General features: G+C 36.2%; 1 long non-coding RNA gene across 1 annotated transcript in view; it reads left to right on the forward strand.

Annotated features, from left to right (window-relative positions):
• LOC121110644 overlaps positions 1–19,075 on the forward strand; it is a 64,632-nt gene extending 45,557 nt beyond the window's left edge. The window contains exon 3 of the long non-coding RNA XR_005859498.2: positions 17,136–19,075. This is a non-coding gene — a long non-coding RNA (uncharacterized LOC121110644). The remainder of the gene's footprint in view (positions 1–17,135) is intronic.
• Positions 19,076–19,734: the final 659 nt, after the last annotated feature.

Consider the following 19,734-nt stretch of genomic DNA (forward strand, 5'->3'; position numbering starts at 1 on the left):
AATGAAGTTTGGGGTTAGATATATAGGAAGCATAGTATATGTGCTTATGGAAATCAGTGTCAAAATAATAAACAGAAATTGAAAGGCTGCAGGGTGAAGTGCTAAGGTGTTTAGTATCATTACCTTGCAGGAAGAACACCAAAGAATCACTGATTGACACCTACTGATATTCTATTTAACAGACATTTGAGATCAAGAATATCTGTAATGTGATAAATTGTGTTAGCTGAAATGGAAATGTACAAATGTTTAAAAAGTCAGCTGAAGACAAACGAAACTGTCAGTTAAATGTGAGGTGCCAGGAACTGCCCTGCACTTGATTCATATTCAGTTTGAAGAGCAGCATCAGTATTACCATACAATGTGGCCCAACTGTCTTATGAAATGATCACAAAAAAGCAGATAACATGGAGAAAAAGAGGAAATGTGCTTGGGTTCCAAAAGTCAGGAAAAGAAAGGTCACTGTGTCTGTTTTAATGCCTGAAATCTCAAGAATTAATGCAGACTAAGGCAGATGAGTCATCAGATCTGCTGCTGTCATGCCAACACTTCCTCCCCATAATTGTGTAACAGTATCTCAGAAGAGAAGTTTGAGTCCCAGTGGCAGTACAAGACACCTAATGGTACGCTGCTATTGTACACTGTTATTGCCTTTATTCAGACTGCCTGCCAAATAAACTGAATAACTGTTAATGGATTTTTAAAATCCATCTGGCTCTCAGCACCTCAACTTGGTGCTGCAGCAGCTTCCTTTGCCTTTGATAATAGCTTAATAGATTGCCATATCTCCTTAGTGGCACAAAGAGAACAGAATAAGCATTATATAAGTGGATATTATTCCATAATAAAGCAGAAATACATGATTACCGTATGTGACATAATACAAAGATAGAACCAGCTGCAAAATTTTTCTTTGGAAGAGATTTTTTGTGGGACTTTCCTTCTTCAGTGCTATTCTAATGCATAGTGTAGCAAAAGACACTTTGTTAAAATAAAATAAAAAATCAGCAATTGCTATTTGTGGAAGATGAACTCTGATTTCTTAGAATGTCTCAGTACAGAGCACAGAAACTGCTTCAGTGATTTTATGACACAAGTGTTTACCTATGAAACCATGATTACAAACACTAACCTATTTGAAATTCTGGGTATTCATATCAGTGTGTACGTACATATATTTAAATATATATAGAAATACATACATGTATGCATATGCCAAACCTATGTATATATTATCCATATGTATATTGTAATAGTTTAATAAGGAATAACAGGACAGTTAAATTAATTCTATCTCAGATTTCCTAGTACATTTCTTAATGTTATACAATGTACAGATAGTGACTTGTTTATGGCTGCCACATCCAGAATATTTTCCATTACTTTCAAAATAGTCATCTTCCTGATGCTTACAATAAATTAGTGTCAAGAAACACCCTGGAATCTATTAGGTTTAAAGTGAAATATAATTAATATGTTGGCCACTAAGAAAATTCTTATTCAACTTAGTAAGAATCATTTCTTATACTACAGACAAATATGTATACCCCACATTGAAAATATAAGAAGCTTCAGTGAAGAAACTGGCATCACTGATATATGTAAAAAAACCTTTAAGTGTAATAATAATTACACCAGCTGTAATAATAACACCAGCTTTACTGCTGGTTTTCTAAAGATAGTAAGAAGTGCGAGCTTTGTCATAGAGTTTATTTCCTTGAGACTCATTCCTTGATTAATTTTCCAACTATGAGATCCTTAAAGAGTAATGCAATGTTCATTTACCAACAGAATAACAGAAATTGTAATTTCTAGTTTTATTATCTCCTTGTGTTATTCTTCATGGAGACATTACACTCAAAATCTTCTTTAAGGGTGAAGAGAAACTATATGTTATGTATAAAGCAAGTACAACGGAAAATATAACAGTCTATGATTTTTACGATTGAATCATAGAACATCCCAAGTTGTAAGGGACCCACAGCAATCAATGAATACAACTCCTGGCTCCACACAGGACCACCCAAAATTCAAACTCATAGAGTGAGAGTGTTTTCCAAACATTCCCTGAACTCCAGCAGCTTGGGGCCAGTACCACTGCCCTGGAGAGCCTGTTCTATTGTATACCTTCAAGAATTGAAGGTATGAGGTATTGAAGGTATTGAGGGTATGAAGGTATACCATCAACCATTGTATATCTTCAAGCCTGACAAGCTTCAGTCCCAACGACTTCAAAACACAGTAAAAAGTTTATTGTCTATTTCTAACAATGGCATTATGACCCTATATTCTGTAATACAGAATTTTATTCTACTCTCTGCTTGTTTATTTCTGTTTCTACCCATGTGCCAAATCTATAGTATCTTATCCTTTTTCTCATGAATCATACATTGAGTAGGAGTACCAATTTGCAGAAAGAATGTCATACTGTGTATTTGTTTTTATCAACAAAGCCTATGGGTGTAACAATGTCAATCCAACATTCATTATGTTTGGTAGCACAGTTTTAAAGCTGTGTGCCGTATGTTCCCTTCTGTTAAAGAGACAGTCAAAATCTAGTCATTCAATGCAAATACATGCAGAGTATAATCATAGTAAGCCTGCAAAATTAAGCAAGTGACACCAGGTGAAAAGAGATTGCCCTGAATACACTGTAGCCTTACGAGTATTCATTCCATGGTAACAGAACCTGCTAACTTGTCTAAAGAGCAAAACATGAATTGCTGAAGGAAAAAGGCATAAAATGTCACCTCAGAAAGCAGAGTGTGTTGTGTAAGCTTTACTGCCAGCACTGGAAAGATAGGAAGTTAGAACTTTGTCATAGGGTTAACCAAACAACACTGAAATTCCTGTTGTTGATTCCCTTGAGTATTGTTCCAGCTATGGGATCCTTCAGCTCTAAGTCTTTTGATTTCAGAGCAGTACTTCAGCGGAATTCCTAGAAGATTCAAAGGAGGATTTCTTAGTTTGGACAAAACTTCAATTTTAATTCGAAGAAGTACAGAAATCTGTATGTATTTTCAGCAAAACTTTCTTGAAACTGTCCAATAAGGTACACCGGAGATTTTTCCTAATATACAGTCTAAATCTTCATTGTTTATATGAGCTCATACAGATTTTTTGTTTGTGTGTTTATGTTTTTTGGTGATTTTGTTTTTGTTCTTGTTATGTTGTTGATGATGAACTGGTCATTGAGACGATAATTCCATTTTACATTTTCTAAAAGTGCAGCCATAACTTTTCTCTTACCAAGACTCTACAAACAAAATTCTTCTACTGTTTCTTACAAATCCCAGACTCTTTTTATAGTGCCATGTTATTGTAGGCAATTTTAGTGGAGGATATAACATTGGTAATGCATGAAATTAAATAATATTAATACAAAAAGTATCATCTGCTTAACAGAATAAATTCATAGCTTCCTACTGTCTTATACATGATTGCTTCTCTCCACATTCATTACTTTCTTCCTGTAAAAGTATTTTTCACAGAAAAAAAAAGAAACAAACAAACAAACAAACAAAACTACTCAGGTAACGTCATTTAAATCAAATTAGGAATGAAGTAGCTTATTTGTCGACAAATAACAGAAAATTAACAAGTTCATAGAATCGTAGAATGGCCTGGGTTGAAAAGAACCACAATGATCATCTAGTTTCAACCTCCCTGCTATGTGCAGGGTTGCCAGCCACTACACCAGGCTGCCCAGAGCCACCTCCAGCCTGGCCTTGAATGCCTCTAGGGATGGGGCATCCACAATCTTCTTGGGCAACCTGTTCCAGTGCATCACCACCCTCTGTGTGAAAAACTTCCTCCTAAGTGATGCATTCAGAACCAGTACCAATAAACATCAGATAAAGCATAATGTGAGTGTAGAGGAAATGCTAAGTCACAGCTTGAAAGGATTGAGCACCTGAGAGGAAAGCAGGGTCAATGCAGGGGAGCTCAGCTGCATGGGTGCTCCCAGGCTTCATTTAAGGGTTTGCACTGGAGGCAAGGGTATCTTGTTGGAAATATCTCTATATCTGAGGCCTTCTAAATGTAAGCAGTTCCTTTCCTTTATTTCTGTGCCTATGGCTGTTGTGTTTGAGCAAACCCTCCCTTGCTGAAGCTTAGGACCTTGTTACTCTGCTGTCATTGCTGCACTTTCAATCACTTTACAATGAGAAACTTATAAAATGTAAGCATACATTTATAAAAATCTAAATGACTGATAGCTAACACCAAAAGTTCATAACACCTTCTCAATATGTTACTCAGGGTTATGTGCATGCTCGCCCTCTTCCACAGGATATGCGGGCTACAAGCATGTCTGTACCCTATGTATTGTTTTGAGATGTGGATCCATTAGCCTTACATATGCAATTCTCTTTCCTTGTAAGCATCTAAGGCACACATGCTGACAGCAAACTCCCCTGTGAGGTCCTACACACCTCCATGGTGTGTGCCCCTGCCTGCTGCTCTCCACGTTGTCACTTCAGAGCCTGATGCTTCTCCTCCCACAGGAGGCGCTGCTCCAGACTTGGCAGAGGCTGTGATGCCAGGGGAGGCTGGCTACATCAAAACAGTTTGTGTTTCGCTCCTCTGTCTGCCATCTCTCCCTCTGCAGTAAAAATCTCCAACCCATACAATAGATACACAAGTATATTGAAACATTGAAGTTTTCAGTACAATAGTTATATTTTATCTTTTTTAGACCAGAATGTCGTGGTCACTGCACATTTTGACCCTGTCCTACATCTTACTTTAGTGTATGAGGAGTCATCCACTATTTTTATATAAAGCTGCCAAAGTACTCTCTCTGAAATGATTAATTGATTTAATTGGGAAATGTTAACCAAGAGCCTTTTTTTTTTTTTTTCAACAAAATGGGCACCCTTCTACAATCTGTTTTACTTCTAGCTCTAATTTCCACAGTTTAAGGCCATTATCAGATAATTTCCTATCTATTTTCTATATTTCCATCTATGCAGTTTTCTACAGAACTGTTTTATCTAATGCATAAATTTGCTTCAATGCTATATTTGTAAACAGCACATAAAAGAATTTTCAATGAAATAACTGACTGATCAGAAAATGAATATTTTCTTTGGGCTCTGACAATATCGGTGTATCAATTAGAACAGTCTTTCTCTGGCAGAAAATCTCATTACTGGATTCTCTAATATTTTTCCATAAATCACTGAGCACAGTAGCTGCCTATAGGAAAGTAGAGATTGAGTCTCATTAAAGCTCTTGTTAAGAAAGATGGACAGAGCATAATTATTTTCTTTCAGGTTTTCTGAGTAATAAAATCTCTCTAGATCATGTTTCTTTTAAAAATTTCAAACTCTGAGAAAACAACCTTTCATAATTTTTAGCCCGAATTGATAGTTTGGGGCTATTAAAGAGTTCCTGAGTTGAAAAAATATTTCTTTTTAAGTTACTGAATGAAATTGGTAAATAATGTCTATTGAAAAATTGCATGAACGTGGTAAACTCTATAAAATAATGGAGTAAATATAAAAGGATAAATGTATTAGTGCTACATTATCATTCAGACTATCCTTTATTATTCTAATGTGCAATTTGTGTAATAACTCAATTGAACAATAAATTGAAGCTAATAGCTAAGTTATGAACTAAAAGGTAACAAACTCTTCATAATACTTTATAAAGTAAGACTTCTCAAACAAGCATCAGTAACAATGAGAAGTTCTAATAAATTCACTTGCTGATGCTCAATGCCATACAGAAAAACATAGATGAAGGTATAGCTTTCGCTTAGGCAAGAAAAACAATACTGCAACATACAGACGGCACATTCCTGGATCAAACTGCTAATTTATACAGATGTATTCATACCAAGAATGGATGTTTCACATGCTTCAGTAGAAGATGCTTGCAATCACTATGCACATAATTCCTTGCCCCTAAAAAAAAAAAAAAAATAGTATCTAGAATTTAAATAATATTCAAGTGTATACATGTTTACAGTCCTATGGTGTAAATGTCTGTGTATATATGTATAGATAGATAGACAGATATGGCTGTGTATTTGTACTGTTTTTATTTCTAAATGTCAGCTGCAGTACTGGGAAAAAATAGCAAAGAAGAAAGGTAAATCAAGTGTAAGAATAAGAGGTGAATAATAATGTATTACATCCCATGAATTAGCCTAGATGAGTAATAAATTATTCTAATAAAATTTCCTACTCATTACATTTATGTCAGATGATTAGAAAGAGTATGATGTTTAAAAAGTTATTTTTTTTATTTTAATGTATTTTCTTATTACGATCTTTTAAGTACCATTGCTATTAACTCTTTCACCTCCAAGAAAATTAAATCTAACTGATAATTATATCCTTCGTTGTTACTTGTGCTGTAACTTACAGGTGACATTAAATTCTCTGCAAGATTAGTTGGTTAATATTTAAAGACAAGAAAAGTCGCAAACATAAGCACTGAATGAACCCAAGAGAAAGAGATCTCATCCATGCAGATACTTCAGTTTCCTGACTTGAAAAGCAAAATACAAGAGAAAAATCAAGGAGTAGATATAATTCTTTTGTTTCAATGAAACAAAATGAGATGTGGCTCATTTGATGTATTTTATCATGTTGAAATACATACTAAATCATTAATTGTACATTCTTGTTTATTTCTGGTACATTACACAATGGTGTAACAGACCACAAATTACACTATGTATTTACAACACATACTAAAAAGCTGAGGCTTAGACTGAGATGTTAACTGAGATGTTATGTCAGTGCTAGTAGATATATTTGGCAAAAGGAAAATTAAATACAATTTGATCAAGAATAACTATCTGAAATAATGTTTCTAATATGTAAGGGAAAAATTAAATTTAGTAACAATGTATTTTCAGAATCAGCTTTTAAGCTTGATGCTAAGAGGACTTTGACCTGACCTTTCAGAGATCCTTACATTCTTGTTGGATGTCTGTTTCCTATGCAGTTTAGTGCAGTTTAAGTAGCTGTTACCTCTAAGATTTCTAGTCTGATTTTAGTTTACAACCTATTTAATTGGGGAATCGTATTTTTTTGTTGTTCATTGCAATAGCCTTCATAAAGTAAAGCATAATTGCCAAATTTTATCAGAGGCTATTACATTTTTTAGCTCCAGTGGGGGAAAAAAAAATAATAATTAATATCTGGACACATTAGCCATTTACTAGTAACAGTTTTAAGAGGACCTGTGTTGCACTGATAATTCATAGATGAGTATGTGTAACAATAACAACATGAGATTCTGCGAATAGTTTTTATATTAGACATTTAGAACTTTACTGAATGCAAATTAATTGTCTCACTGTTGTGTTTTGGTAAGACTCAGGATGCCTACCGTAGAGTCTAAAAGGATTTTGTGTCCTGCTATGTGATTTTAAGAATTTATTTCAGAAATCTTTGCCACAGTAAGCATAAGGCACTCAGAGAGAAAGCTGGAAAAATTTGCACATAGGTATGATCAAAAATATTTGCTTGAACTTTCTGCTAATTCTGTGTTCAACTGCAGAATAATTTACCCAAGAAGCATCCTTAGAAGAATCCTCTTGTCAAGGCCTATATTTTACTTCTTTCACTGATATATATGAGCATTCTGTTGCTTGGTGGTCCTGAAAATTTCAAAGTATGGTTTAGTTTTTCTGTTTCTCACCACTCTCCACCTTTTCTACTGCCCCAAATTGTTAGAATGCAATGTCCTCACTACCATGTATGCTCAATCCTAAGAATTGGGTAGTTGTTCATAGGTACCCAAGATTGTTTTTTCCCTATTCATCATGTGTGGATAGAAACTGCAGTAATTTCCCTCACAGGCATGCTATTTATGAATAAATATTCTGAAGACTGATGATTCAGAGATTATTATTTAATCTACAAATTAAATTTTTCTCACTTGGGAGAAAATTATTAAGGAGATTTTATATTCTCAATTAGACTCTCTCCATTTTTATGTGAGAGATGGAACTAAGGATCTAGCTTCAATGCAGTGGAACAAGCATTCTGCCTCTTTCAGAAGCCCTCAATTTCAGCACAGTCTGGTTTTGCCATGCCATACAGAGTAATCTCTACACTGAGAGGGCTTTCCTTCTCTAAATGACTCTAGAGTTAAACCTGCCCCTAGTCTGAATAATTGCACTATATTTTTCTTAGCACACATTTCCAAGAGTAATTTAATCTTAAAAATTCTGACTGTTAAACAACTGAAACTGAACAGAGTCACAGTTTGCTTGGAAGAACAAAATGTAAAAACATTCTCAGACTGAGTACATAGAATAATCCAAACAAAGCTCCAAGCAGAGCAGAAGGAAATCCATGTCAGCTATCCACTGACACTAAATGCCAGAAGAAAGGAAATGTTTCATTCTGGAAGTTCCCAGATCACATAGCACTGTCTATGTGAAAACCAATCATTTGAACTTTATGCAGTAGTAAACTCAGCTGGGGTAAATGGCTTTGTAACAACATCACATATTAATGTACCAAGTGAAAAGTTCACTTATAAAGAATGATGATGCAGCAAGTATAATTGGAATCACCTGATGGATATCAAGTAAGCTCTGTTCTACATGTGTTTTCTATCCAAACTTCACATGAAGATATCCTCAGGCACCACTATTTAGAGTACAATTCATTTTACGAGAGCAGATTCAAAAAGAGAGAAAAAAGCTGTGATGATGAGCATTCATCTGTGATGATGAATGTTGTGCATATTAGAGATATTTGCCACTATGATGAATTTGCTAAGGGATATGGAAGGGTGTCTTCTTGATCTGACAGCACATTTTTAAATTTAATGACAGTCTCTATGGTATTTTTTCCTCAGCAGATAAATAAAGCTAAAATCATAAATGTTCTGTCAGACAATAAGAATATGATTCGTTTCTCTCTGAGATTGTCTGAGGACTTTGGGAGTATACTACTCTCTGACACTAAATCTTACTGGAAACTTGTTGTAAATGGAAGCACAGAGTGATACATCATAGACAGATGACCAACAAAAGCTACAGAATTGAGCTGAAAAACATCTAATACAGCTTCTGAATGAGAAGGTTATATCTGCCAATTACTAAAATGCATTTTTTCTTAATTTTTCCAAGAGTTCGTTATTTTCTTTTTCTCTGTAGTTTCATTATTCTTAGCAATTGCAAGTGCGAAATATTTACTCTTCAAACAAGATAGGAACTTAAATGGGATATAATGTAAAAGCTGAAGTTTTCAATGCCTCTTTTACATCTGCCTTTAAAAGTCAGACCAGTTATTCTCAGGGTACTCTACCCCCTGACCTGGAAGTCTCAGATGGGGAGCAGAATAACCCCCTCCAAAATTCAGGTGGAAACAGATCTGATATTTCACCTTGACTGCCACAAGTCCTTGGGTTCAGATGGGATCCACCTGTGGATGGTGAGGAAGCTGGCAGAGGTGATTGCTGAGACACTTTCCATCATCTATTAGCATCCCTGCTCAACTGGAGAGGTCCCAGAGGATTGGAGGCTTGTCAACATGACTCCCATCTACAAGAAGGGTTGTAAGGAGGATCTAGGGAACTACAGGCCTGTCAACCTGACTTCAGTGCCAGGAAAGTTTATAGAGCAGATCATCTTGAGGGAGATCATGTCATGTGCAGGACAGAGGATCAGGCCTAGCCAGCATGGGTTCATGAAAGGCAGGTCCTGCTAGATCTACCTCATCTCCTACTATGTTTGAGTGTCCTGCCTGGTGGATGCAGGAAAGGCTGTTGACATAGTCTACCTAGACTTCAACAAAGCCTTTGATGCAGTCTCACGCAGTATTCTCCTGGAGAAGCTGGCAGCCCTTGGCTTGTACAGGTACAGTCTTTGCTGGGTAAAGAATTAGCTGCATGGCTGGGCCCAGAGCACGATGCTGAATAGAGTTAAATCCAGCTGGCAACCAATCACGAGTTGTGTTCCCCCGGGGTTATTACTGCAGCCTGTCTTGTTTAATATCTTTATTGATGACCACAATGAGGGCATTGAGTGCACCCTCAGTAAGTTTGCAGATGACACCAAGTTGGCAGGAAGTGTTGGTCTGCCTGGGAGTAAGAAGGACATACAGAGACATCTGGACAGGCTGGAATGAAGTTTAACAGGACCAAGTGCCAGGTCCTGCACTTTGGCCACAACAACTACAAGCAATGCTACAGTTCTGGGGCAGTGTGCCTGGAAGATTGTGTAGAAGAAACAGACCTGGGGTCTGATGCTCAGTTGAGCATGAGCAAGCAGCGTGCCTCGGTGGCCAAGAAGGCCAATGGCAGCCTGGCTTGTATCAGAAATAACATTGCCAGCAGAAGCAAAGAAGCAATCATCCCTCTGTACACAGCCCTGGTGAGGCCACACCTTGAGTACTGTGGCCTGTGACCTTGAGTACAGTTTTGTGCCCCTTGCTACAAGAAAGACCCTGGGTCCCTAGGGCGTGTTCAGAGAAAGGCAAGAAAGCTGGTGAGGGTTCTGGTCTTAAGAGGAGTGGCTGAGGGAACTGGGGTTATTTATTCTGGGGAAGAGGAGGCTCAGGGGAGAACTTATTGCTCTCTACAACTACCTGAAAGGAGCTGGGAGTAAGCCTCTCTCCCACATTACTACCAATAGGACTAGAGGAAATGGTTTCAAGTTGTGCCAGGGGAGAATTAGGTTGAACCTTAGGAAAAACTTCATTGTCAGGTTCTGGAACGGGCTGCCCAGGGAGGTGGTGGAGTCACCATCCCTGGCGGCGTTCAAGAAGTGTTCTGATGTTATACTGAGGAACATGGCTTAGTGAAATTTTTAATGCCTCTTTTACATCTGCCTTTAAAAGTCAGACTGGTTATCCTCAGGATACTCTACCCCGTGACCTGGAAGTCTCAGATGGGGAGCAGAATAACCCCAGAATAAAATACTGTTGATATGTGGACAGTTGGACTGGATTATCTTGGAGGACTTTTCCAAACTTAGTGATTCATGATCCTATAAAAGGAATCTCTTGGGATGAAAATTTTGATTAGTATTAGCTAGCTGCCAGAAAAAGAAAAAAAAAAAAAAAAAAGGTTAGGCTATTCAGACTTGATCATACATTTCATGTTTAACTTAAATTAGATAAAAGTAGTATTTACTACATCAATTTAAGCATCTAACTCAACTACGTTTCAGAGTATAGGAGGCAACAGAATACACTGTGAAGTGTGAAGATAGGTAGATAGAACAGGAAGAGATAGGGAAAGATAGGAGCTGAAAAGATAGAGTTTAAATAGATAGATAGATATAATGATGTTAGAACAGGGAGGGGGGAGAATACATTAAATCTGGTTAGGTGATTTTTTGTATTATTTTTTTAACCACTTTAATTATTCTTGATATTACTTAGATGTCTCTGACACCCTGATTAATGTCCAAAACTCTCAGGAATCAGTGCTGCTGACTGTTCATATTCTAAGACAATGTAAATCATATGCAACATATATATTTCAGTCTGGAATAGAATAGTTTGGAACATATTTTATTGTCTTTAAGCAAAAATATGGGAATGGATTAGTGACAGAGATATTTGAGTAGCAATCTGATAACACCTGTTCTCCAGAAAGGGCATGGCCATGCTTATTCTTAAGGCTTCTCCAAGAAAAAAGAAATAGATATGCAGTAAAATATGTATACAGGTGGTCAGACTCTAACTGCATGCACATTATCCCCTATCAGCATCACTCAGAATCACGAAGAGAGTAAGTGCTACCTCAGATGTTTTCTGTCAGAGGTTTTTCTGTGTCTGAAAGACAAAGTCCATTTAGAAAATAGGGAAGACAGAGAAGCAAGCATCAGGAGTAAGAAACTGCAGTGGAGCAGGGCTGTTAGGGAAGGAAACTGAATATCTTTGTTCCAGAACTGACAGCAGAAAATGGAGGTCTGTGAGGTCTCCACACTCTGTAAATATAGATTAATACAGATCAATGGCACTCTGTAAAAAGTAGATTTAGAGAAATTAATGGCAATAATGAGGCACATAATGTTAATCTACAGGAAGCAGGTAGGGGGCTTAACAGGAAGGGATTATTATTATTATTATTATTTTATCACAGCAATTGATATACTTGAAAAAACATACCAGTTTCTGCTATACAAAACTAAAATACCACAAATAGACCACTTTTTTCAGAATATAGGGTGGTTTTGTTCATTACTTGATTTTGACTTGAAAACAGATGAAACGTAGTATCTCAATCTTGTTTGTAACTTTGGCCATGGTATTTTAATTGTACACACTTGAACAGTAATTAGGGATCTACCTGAAATATTCTTGTAACATAGGTAAATTACAAATGCAGCAGCTCTTCTGATCAATACACTGTATGAAAACACGTCCTTCATGCTACATAAACTGTTTAAAAAGCAGTTTAATGTAGCAAAAAGTAGAAAGAAATAGCTGAATCCTAAATATTTCTTCTTTGAATAAGAATGTATAGTAGGACCATCTCTTATTTACATGTATTACATGGAGTGGAGTCTGCAATGGAATCATAGAATCACTAAGGTTGGAAAAGACTCATGGGAAGTGGTTGCAGTCTCAGCACTGCCTGATGCTGATATAGTGTAAGTGGTAAAACCTTACGACATCATTAGGAGATGCTCAAAGTAAAACTCTCAAATAGGTCATATTATCTTCTTTTATGATTTCCCAGTACAATGGAAAGGATGACCAACAGCAGTAAAATGATACTGCAAGTTATAGAAACACTTATTTCAAAAGAATTAAATGTGACAATCTGTTTATAGAAACAGATCAGATCCACTGCAAAATCAGACTATTTTTGTACTTCTGAATTATATAGCATCATTTTTGTCACCCTATGGTCAGCTCTAACCTTTGGAATTAGTGATTATAAGTAAACTGTATAGTGAAAGAATATAGATGTGATGTATACTTGAAGACTGCTGTAAATATATACCTTAGAATATTTTCAATGACCTTGACATCAATTTTTTTTAAAAATGGTCTTAAAAATAAGCATTTAATTCTTTGTTTTCTGCTAATTCTAGGCTGGGTGTTTATCTGAAGATTCTTCACATTTCATATTTTAACTTCCTAAATTCTTCTATTCTTACTTGACATTTTAGTTTTTTTTTTTTTTTTTTTTATAGCTATTGATGGATTCATTTTAAATCTCAGCCCGGGTGCAGATATAAACACAAATATTTCAAATATGTTTAAATTTATGACATTCGCATACTTCAGAATTTATGCCGTTATTAAAAAACATAGTGGCATAGACACACATTCACCCTAAATATGTGTGTCATCCAACTTTGTTTATACTGTGCTAATATACGTCTGTCTTATAATACAAAGGTCCTGAAATAAACTGGCTTCACATAAGAGTTTGCACATTATTTGTAAAACAAAAATATATAGAATAATTGCATTCTACAGGTGAGTATGACATAGAAAGAAAACAGCGTTTTGCAGTGCAACAGAAAAAAAGACTATCCTAGTATCATAACTCCTTTTGGGTAGGGTTATTTTTCCAAGAATGGTGTAGTTGAACATAGATCATATACGGCTAGACTTTTAATGTTTACTCATATAGAAACATACTGACTTCTAATTTTTGCTAAGGGTAAATACCATAAGAGCATCTAAATAATTAAATTTTGTCTTTGATGGATCTGTAGCACGTTCTGAACTTACAGTGCAGTTTGATAGTGTAAGAATTTTATCAGTCAGGGAATTTATCAGCTAGATCTAAAAACAATGTAAGGTGATCTATTTTAATTTTATTTAGAAAGTATAAATTCTGCCTTATATTTAAGCAGTCCAGCTGAAAATATTTCGTTTTTAAGTAGTGCTGAGAGAAAATAAAATTTAATGGTCACATTTGATATTATGGATGAATCTGTATAACTGCAAGTTTAAATCTGTCAGTCCTGCACTAATGAGACAAAGACTATTTGCAATGAAGATGCTGTTAAAAGCAAAATGAGTGCCACAATGGTCTTTTAGCTCTAATTGTATTGTGCTGACATTTGGGTAATTATCTGCAGTTTAGTATAATTTTATCTTTCATGCCACTCAAGGAAATTCCAGAGTAAATTGGGTAGCTATCTGTTTTCAGATGTATTTGATCACTTTATTTTACCCTAGTCTCAGAATTTAGTTAGACAGGTCTGAAACTCAATATTTATCATAATCTGCTTCGTTTGTTCAATCCCCATGAGGCAATACCAATTAGAATTTTATCAAAGTCATCCTTACAGCAATAATGATAATCCTTTAGCATTTATCTGGATTAGGTCTCTGTTTTATTCTACTAATGAATACTCTAGAGAGGCCTGGGCAATTTTACAGAACAAATTAACCTTAGAGTATAACCATTTAAAGTTTTCATTATACTGGACACCTGCAAAGTGTACTGGGTTTAAATGCAATTTAATAGACCCTTCTAGGCCTGTTTTAAAGAATACTAAGGAGAGTATGAGTATTATTATATTTAAAATATAATAGCAATAATGTTTTCTATAGCACTTTCAATAAATATCAGACGTGCTAAATATAAAATACCAGTTTTGAAGTGCGTTGAACAAATTCAAGTAATTCATGCTTCTGAAATTTGAAATCTGTTATCTTTCAGAAATGAACATCTTTTTCTGTTCCACTCTTCTATACATGATGCTGAAATGAATATCCTAGAAATTATACACATTTTTTCATATTCCAAAACTCCTATTATAAAAAATATCCTGGCCAGCAGGTCAGGGGAGTTGATCCTTCCCCTCTACTCTGCCCTGGTCAAGTCTCACCTGGAGAACTATACCCAGTTCTGGGCTCCTCAGTTCAAGAAAAACAGGGATCTCCTGGAGACAAAGATAATAAAGGGCCTGGAGCATCTCTCCTACGAGGAAAGGCAGGGCAAACTGGGTCTTTTCAGCCTTGAGAAAAGAAGACTCAGAGGGATCTGATTAATGTTTATAAGTATCTTAAGTGTGGGAGTGACGGAATCATACAATCATAGAATGGTCTGTGTTGAAAAGGACCTCAAAGATCATCTAGTTTCAACCCCCCTGCCACAGGCAGAGTCACCAACCACTAGACCAGGCTGCCCAGAACCACATCCAGCCTGAGACATGGCCAATATCTTTTCAGCATTCTGTGGGGACAGGACTAGAGGAAACAGCCACAAACTGAAGCATAGGAAGTTTGCACCAATATGCAAAGGAAGTTCTTCACAGTAAGGGTAAGAGCACTGGAACAGGCTGCCCAGGGAGATTGTGGATTCTCCTCCTCTGGAGATATTCAAGACCCACCTGGACACTTACCTATGCAGCTTGCTACAGGGGGCCTGCTTTGAGGGAGGGCTGGACTCAGTGATGTCTGGAGGTCCCTTCTAGCCTCTACTGTTCTGTTATTCAATTCTGAAATAGGCCTACAGTGGAAAGGAACCTGGACAGAGAGAGCAGAAGAGCAGAGATAAATTGAGAAGTTAATTGGTATTCTGTTTTTAACTACAAGGTCTACTCTGAAAATGATGCTTCCTATTCCATTATGTCAGCCCACAACATCAGAGGCACATGTTGGTAGTATGGCAGTAGACGTTGACTGTTCCCACCAGTATTCCATTACATTTTGTTGCCATATGACAGATGGCAGCAAAAGGGCAGTCTGACAAATTGGCATCTGACATGGAAGAGCAGATGAAGTAGATGAGTGTTGTTTAATTTCTCCATGAGAAAAAATGGCAGACATTAAACATTCAGTGTCGATGTTTGGAGTCCATGACCTTCAGTGGATATGAGCACAGTGAGGTGGTAGGTGGTACATTTTAACAACAGTGACACAAGGCTTGCTCCAGACAGCCATGCACAGATGTCACATCACAAAATGAAGAGTGTTCCAATGAGCTCATCCATGTGAATTGATGGATTAGGAGCAGGAGACTTGTATACAGAGCTTAATATCATCTGCAGTGCATTGAAAATGATGGTGGCTATTTTGGATAGTACAAAGTTTGTGCTGGGTGGGTCCTGAGAATGCTCTCACATAAATAACACAAATAAATAGGAGGCATTACTTTTGGAGTGAGCTACACAGTTGTATCTCCAAGCTCCTCTAGATTAAAATAATAACAAATTTGACAAAGTCTCTTCCTTATTTCATTATGCTACGATTACAGCATACTCTAGTGCCTAGACCCAGAGGTGATTCATTTACATTGTTCATCGCTCTAAACATTTGCCTCTAGAACTTAATGCGAACCCAGGCTGAACACCTCAGATGTTGCCTGCATGGCTATTAGTCTCACATTAATTCAACTGAAAATAATTTGGACTTCATTTCTGTCATAACAGTTAAATAAAAAAACCTTCTATATGAGTAGTTTCAGACAGCTTCCAAATTCTGAAACAGCTTTTTTGAACGTGACCAGATCCTGGTTCGCCCATAAAGCTTGCTGGCAACATTACATGACAGGCAGATTTGCTGCACCTTTGGTTTACATGAGGCAGAAAATAGGACCACAACCCGAAAGTAAGCTGTTTTGTGTTTCTTTTTAATTTATTTCAGAGAATAAATGTAGCAATGTATTTGATGTCCAATTAAATTAAATAACAATATTGTCATAAATTAATTGAATGTAACGCCAGAGGGTGTTTTGAACAAGTTTGATGACGATACTAAACTGGGAGGTGCTGTTGACTCTGCTGGGGGTGGAAAGACCTTGTAGAGAGATCTAGACAAATTAAAGAGCTGGATACCAACCAATTGAAGTTTAACAAGAGCCAGTGCTGGATTCTGCACCTGGAAAGGGGCAACCCTGATTACACATATAGACTGGGGGAAGAGATTCTGGAGAACAGCCCCTGTGAAAGGGATTTGGGGGTCTTGGTCCACAGTAAGTTGGACATGAGTCAACAATGTTGGCATTTTTGCTAAGGCCTGAAAAAAATTACTCTGATCTCACAGGCATTTTTTTTTCAGTTTGTAAATGAATACTCAAACTTTTTCTTATAGGAGCAATGTAAACAATTATGCTGATTTTTTTAACCGTATTCTATTTATTTATTTACTAAATACATGCTACAAATTTGAAAGTGTATTTTAATTAAGAATTAATGTCTATTAATCAGTGTCTACTGCTTATGTTGTTTCTTTCAGTGTATTCTATCACTGCTGGCATCCTCTGCTTCTACTGAAATCATGAAACTACTCTTGCTTCCTTGATCCACCCAGCGTAGAGTGATGCAACAGTCATGATTCTTCAAAGCATGAATGTATAGAAATTTGTTGCTAAGAAGTTTGAGTCAGATTATACTTACCTGTCTGTCATCTTTGTGACTAATGTAATATACAAGTTCTAATAGAGACACAGCAGAGTTAGCTCAGATACTATGACATGAAGAAGGGACAGCTAAGAAATAGATGCAATTGCTGTATGGATATGTCATAGGGGAACTTAGGGTGGTGCAACAATAAGAACAGACATATAATCTGAAACTTATTTGCTAAGCAGAATGCGTTTAGTGGAAAGAGAGCAATGTGTTACTCTGCAATCTTCCTATTCCATGGCACTCAAACACTTCACACTCAGACGCAATTTACCAAGGTTCACATTTCTACAGCTCATTTGAGATAGCCAGTGTACTGTTCAAATATTTAATGCTTAAAATATTTAAGACTGATGTTCAAAAGGATTAAATAGAGTTGTGACAGCAAGTGCATGAAAAGCCAAACAAGATCTTAAGTAGTCTATAACTTAATGGCACACTGCATCTGAGGACAGCTTTCTCTAGCTGTTCCAGTGGTGAGGCATTAGAACAGTTACCATCCTCATTAAACCCTTAGAGACAACCAAGGTGAGGGTGGACCAGGCTCTGAGCAACATGATCTAACTGTAGATGTTCTTATTCATTGCAAAGAAGCTGGACTAGATGACATTCAGTGAACCCTTCCAACTCAAATGATTCTGTGATTCTATGTTTGAGTTCTGGCTGCTATTCTGGCCTCTAAACATAACCCATGCTGGAGTTCATCCACAAAACCATGTTCTCCATAATCCCAAGAAACACAGACTTAAAATAGTATTTATTTTAAGATTAGATTGTGAGTATGAACCACCAATGCTAGTTACATGTCCCCAGGCCAATTTATTTTACTTTCCACATTTCTAAAACCAGCTAGTGCTTATTTTTCAAGTTACTATCACCTGGTTTTCCATCCCAAATGTTCTGCAAAGATATAAAGTTTCTAGGCATTCTAGCATTCAAAGAAAAAATTGAATTTAGACAGACAGGAAATCACAGAAAATATATGTTTGGTCTGAGTATACTGAAATCAAATTTCTTAATTGATGTTTCTTATTTTACACCTTGAGCTTGCTTAAATGTTTTGCAAGTACAGTGGTAAGACCCTCTTACTGTATTTTATAGTCACACATTAAATAGTCCCATCTGCCTGAAGCAATATCTACTACAGGAATAAAGTGATTATCCATTGTTGCCTGATTTTCAATTCCTCCAAATGTAATGAATTTAAATACATTATACTTGGTGTAAAATATCACCATAACATTAAGTAACTGTCATTTAAATATGTTCATGTAGTATCTACAATTCAAACTAATATGTTTTGTGATATGAAATCTGGTCACTTAATGTAGCATGAAAAAGCAATTTGAAATAAAATGAGAAAAAATATATTAAAATATGGCTTTTAAAGTGACCTGAAGGTGCAGAGGACTGTCAGTGAATGAGAACATATTACCTACAGGTCTAAAAGTTATTTCACATTGTGCATACATAGTGGTGATAAGCTTAAACGGCAGACAAAATTAACATTATATAAATATATGTTAAAAAAAATAGACAATTTTAAATTTAAGCTTACAATACTGAGAAGTTTAGATTTTGTGAAACAGCATGAAATGAATTTTCACTTAGCTACCTGACATTTTTTTGAGAGTGGTTGTTTTCAGGTGTTCGATTTCATGATCATTCCAGAGGCCAGTTTGAAAATCCAAGTACCTTCTATTTTTGATATTATTTGTTGTGCTTGTTTTTCTTTTGGCATGTTACTTCCTAGTAAAGAAATGTAACTAACTTTCCCAGAGTACAGAGTATTTTGTTATGCTTGCTCAAGGATTCTCTTTCTTCCGAACTAGAAGAGCTTAAATCATACAGAGCAAACGCTGGCCATCAATCCCTCCATTCTTCTAGAAACACTTTATTATCCAGCAAGGATAACTTACTGTGTATTCAAAGACTTTTAGAAGCAATGGAAGCTATTGTCCAGATCTCTAGGCTTGGGAGTGGAGTAGGATAATCCCACTGAAATAGTGCCAATCAAATGGAGCAACAGCACAAGTCTTGCAAAGTCCAGGTCTGGGAAGTGAGATACATAGAGCCCACCTGGGTAGGGCAGGAGTGAGGTGGAGAAGAAGTCTGAAACTTATTATAATTTTACAATACTATTAGTGCTGTTCCAGTTGAACAAATGCTTCAACAAGTTTTGAAAATAATGTGCAATATAGTGATTTATCATTTAGTAAAAAAGAGCAACACAAATGTCCATAGCCTAAATTCTATGTAACAGCAACTAAAGTTGGGATAAATTGTTTGGATAAGCCATATTAAGTGAAAAATCTGCTCTAAATATGAGCATAGATGTAAAAGATGTATGAGAGATTCTTTCAGGATAACAGAGGGGAATGAAAGAAGAAAAGATTTAGGTTTTGCTTACAATAGTTATGGGTATCAGG

The sequence above is a fragment of the Gallus gallus genome, chromosome 4 (genome assembly GCF_016699485.2).
Source record: "Gallus gallus isolate bGalGal1 chromosome 4, bGalGal1.mat.broiler.GRCg7b, whole genome shotgun sequence".
NCBI lineage: Eukaryota > Metazoa > Chordata > Aves > Galliformes > Phasianidae > Gallus > Gallus gallus.